Genomic DNA, 5,267 nt, shown 5'->3' with positions numbered 1-5,267 from the left:
AATTAATTATTATTAATTTGTTTGTATTATATTTATTATTAATTCAATTTTATTTTTATGACTATGTATTTAACCGAGAAGGAAATTTTAAAACAACACATTGGATGGGAAAATGGTTGGGAAGATATGTGTAACTTTCCTTTTGTTAAGTGATTAATTGAAGCAGATAAGATCATTAACAATGTCATTTCCATTTTAATGACAGTCATTAAAATAAAAGGCTATTTATTTAGTTTTATGAGCTTTCTTGTGCCAATTGATTTTGATGTACCTGTGACGAGTTTGAGAAAATGTGCTTTAAGTTAACACGCCAAAAAAAAAAATACAAAAAAATTTGTTTTGATTTTAAGCTATAAGGCGAAATAGTCATGTTATTTTAAGGTGGAGATTTTCATTTCATCAATGATGTTTTGGGGCACTAGGGTTCAGCTGCTAGGTTTCTTAGCTCTACAGACCTAGTTCAGTAGAGTTCTCTAAGAAACCATTCTTCTATGTCTAACACACCTGCTAATTGTAACATTAAGGAGGACAATACAATTTCTGGAAAGTGCTTACAATGAGAACTTGGGTGAAGATAGACAATGTGGAAACTTAAGAGCTCAAGGTAAGTTTCATAATTCAATTATTGCCCTTGTGATTTTCCACATAGTAACTTTAGATAATGTGGTGCCACTTGTTTTGTATATTATGTTAAGAGTTGTGCTAAAACTGTATAAGTTATTTTTGAAGGAGTGTAAGACTTTAGATTATCAAGCTAATTCTTCTTTGTTGCATAATAAAAATGTGAGAATGAATAAATTGTGGGCTGCTAAAAGCATCGAATGTTCTAAAACAGCAGAAGCTTTGTGTTTATTATGAAATTATTTTGTAGGCAAAATTACTGAGCTTCATCAATATATAAATTTATTTACTACTGATTTTCATGTTTGCTTTTATAAAAGAAAGTATCACGCAAAAAGTGCATGAGCTCGTTTTTAATGTGCCACTATTTGTGAAATTCCATAAAACTATTAGTTTCTGAGAAAAGAGGAGGGAGAGTGTTTGCATAATAGCATAAATAAGGAATTAAGACAGTTGTATTTAGTAAGAAATCAGAAGCAGAAGCTTTGTCTTGATCTAAAATGTTTTGAATTGCGCAGTAAAGCTGATAGGAAGCTTCAAGCCTCTAAAGCGAGAAAGTGTGCTGTGTGTTCTGAGCGTAGCGAAAGTTTATTTTATAGACAAGGTTTACCTTGTTTGTGATCATCAATTATAGTTTAATTATACAAAAAATTAAATACAAAAAAATAATACTTTTTACATCTAAGATAAATTATATAAGATCCTTAATTTATAAATAGGAGAATTTTATTCTGTCCTAATATGTCTGTGTAATGTTTTTAAAAATATTTATTATTTATTTTAAAGTAGTCAATTTAAGAAATGCATTGTCCTTCATTATATGTAACATTTTCTTTATGTATTAGACGTCTATTCTATTATTACCATCAGAAGATAGTTCTACCTTTGCAGTACCTCTGCTCTACATACCTTCTCTCTGGTTAAAGAATGAAATATAAGTCTCACATATATCAAGTTGGTGTAAAAATTTTGTTTAATAAATTAAGAACTTGCAAACGTTATTTTAACAGTTTTGAGTCGAGCAATGGCTCTTCTGGTTTAGAATGAAGTATGAATCTAGTATCAACTGGGTGTACTAAGTTAGTTTACTACTTAAAGAACTTATCAAAGGACCAACTATAAAACAGTTTTTTTATGAGAATAAAAACAAATTATCAAAAGATTCAAGTTACCTATATTATTTGTATATTTATACAAATACTTTGTTTTTGTGATAAGAGATTATTGATTCAAATGCCATAAATAATTCTACTACCAAAAGCGAGTTTAATTCAAAAATTATAACTCAATTTTAGTCATGAATTTTTTTATAGACTTTGCGTACTCATTTAACAGCTAATCCCCCTTTTAACGATATTTTTCATAATTTTGCGAAAGTTGTGGTTTGTTTTCATACTTCAATAAAGTCTGCTTTAGTTAACCTTTAACAGATAAGTATAGTTTTTTTTTAATAATAGTCAAACAATGAGTGTATTTGATAATAATTATCAGAAATATATTTTTTTGATTTTTTTTTTATCAAAAGTAACATTAAATTACTAAAATTCAGCCAAGTTCATCATTTATCGCGTTTATTCTAAACTAAAAAAAGTTTTTTTTACTAATGAACTAAATGTCGTAAGATGAAACATTTTATTGGTGTTTTTATTCTTTATACAAAACAAAATCTACTCTAACGTTTTAAAAGTTATAAATGGTTTAGTAAGACCTCTAAGTCAATATTTTTGAAAAATAACAAGAAGCCGTAAAGTTCAGTTTGAAACAGCCGTGGTCAATGTTGTTTTTTACCTTTAAGTAAAAGCTGCTAGCGTCAAAAGATCATTTCGCAAATTAAAGTAATAAAAGATTTTTATCGGGAAAAGTCATTTACACGATCTTGCATTATTAACTACCAACTTATTAATGATTTTGCTACTGCAAAAATAAGAGAAAAAAAGTTTTTATTTTTATTATAGAATCATTAACTTATTCTTAATCAAAAATTTGAAGAAAATAAATTTTTTTGCAATTATTTTTAAAGTCCTTATTCAGGTCAATATTTTTTGTCATCTGGAGTTATAGGTACAGTGATACGGGGGACCCTTTGTTCAGGCTTGCCTGCAGGACCAAAATTTCCATCTACGCCACTATAAATAATATGATTATATTTTGAAAATGAAAAATATAAAGTATAAAAGGTTTGTACCAAAACAAAAGTTTCTAGGGGAGTAGTTAAAAACATAAACGCAACGGCAGGATATAGCAACGCTAATATAAAATAACTCTTAAATTTTTATATGTAGTATAAAAATAAAGTCGAATACTGAAAAAAATATGTTTAAAATAGAAAAAGTTTTTAAGAGCGCTTTAATTTTCAAAAGGAAAAAAATGTCACCCCAATTTTTGGGTCTGGCTTTAGAAATTGAAAAAATAATGCCCAATAAAATAATACAACAAAAAGGAAGATAAAAAGCTGTCTTTATGCTTGACTAGTTCAAGTATACTTTAAAAGAAGATATTGTAACTGCTATTATCGCTATTACAAAAAACAATGGAATTAGTGAACACCGTTGACAGTGTTACAGTAAATACAATAAATATTGCTTTACTATTATTTGTATTTTCCTAACTGTAGTTAGCATATTTCTTATTTTATTTTTTTCATTAGTTATTGTAATACTTAATTTTACTAATTTTATATATTCATTAGAAAAAAATCAGTCAGCTGTTTTCTCCATGCTAAGCTATGTACGGTCTTTCTCTAAATGTAAGCCTCGATCAGATTAAAGCAAAGTTTAGTATGATAGAACAACTAAGCGAGCAAAAGTTTACAAACAAAAAAAACAAAACAAAAACACTAACTCAGAAAGGGTGTCGTGAAGTTTATTTTTGGTCATGTTACTATTTAACCTTATTAAATATCATTATTTTTTAAATAAATAAATTTATAACCTTTTGTCTTTTTTATTAGCATTTTTGATTTATTTCAAATAATACATAGATAATATTTCAAAATAATTCGTTTGCATTCATATATATATATATATATATATATATATATATATATATATATATATATATATATATATATATATATATATATATATATATATATATATATATATATATATATATGTATATATATATATATATATATATATATATATATATAAATAAATATATATATATATATATATATATAAATAAATAAATATATATATATATATATATATATATATATATATATATATATATATATATATATATATATATATATATATATATATATATATATATATATATATATGAATGCAAACGAATTATTTTGAAATATTATCTATGTACTATCTATGTATTATATATATATATATATATATATATATATATATATATATATATATATATATATATATATATATATATATAAATATATATATATATATATATATATATATATATATATATATACATATATATATATATATATATATATATATATATATATATATATATATATATATATATATATATATATGTATGTATGTATGTATGGAAGTATATATATATATATATACATATATATATATATATATATATATATATATATATATATATATACATTTTTATGTACATATATGTGTATATATATATATATGTATATATATATATATATGTATATATATATATATATGTACATATATATATATATATATATATATATATATATATATTTATATATATATATGTATATATATATTTATATGTACATATATACATGTATATATATATAAATTAGTAAAAACACTTATCTATCTTTTATCTTCAACATAATGTTTCACCATTAGTAGGTTTATCAGTCGGTTCATCAGGCTTCCTGATGAACCTACTGATGATGAAACATTATGTTGAAGATAAAAGATAGATAAGTGTTAAGAAAATTGACTATATATATATATATATATATATATATATATATATATATATATATATATATATATATATATATATATATATATATATATATATATACTCCACTGTATTTTTAATATATTTTTTTTTGTCTTTTTTTTTTTTTTTTGAGATTTGTAACATCTGATGGTCGCTATTTGCGTGAAACTCTGAGTAATGTTTTAAATAAATTGAGTGTTATAATTATTTAGTTTTTTTACTATATATATATATATATATATATATATATATATATATATATATATATATATATATATATATATATATATATGTATATATATATATATATATATATATATATATATATATATATATATATATATATATATATATATATATATATAATGTACATGTATATATATATATATGTATATATATATATATATATGTATATATATATATATATATATATATATATATATATATATATATATATATATATATATGTACATGTATATATATATATATGTATATATATATATATATATGTATATATATATATTTATATATATATATATATATATATATATATATATATATATATATATATATATATATATTTATATATATATATATATATATATATATGTATATATATACGTATATATATATATATATATATATATATATATATATATATATATATATATATATATATATATATATATATATATATATATATATATATGTAATTTGTT

Source organism: Hydra vulgaris, chromosome 08 (assembly GCF_038396675.1).
Source record: "Hydra vulgaris chromosome 08, alternate assembly HydraT2T_AEP".
NCBI classification, from domain to species: domain Eukaryota; kingdom Metazoa; phylum Cnidaria; class Hydrozoa; order Anthoathecata; family Hydridae; genus Hydra; species Hydra vulgaris.
Note: the sequence above shows the minus strand (reverse complement) of the source record.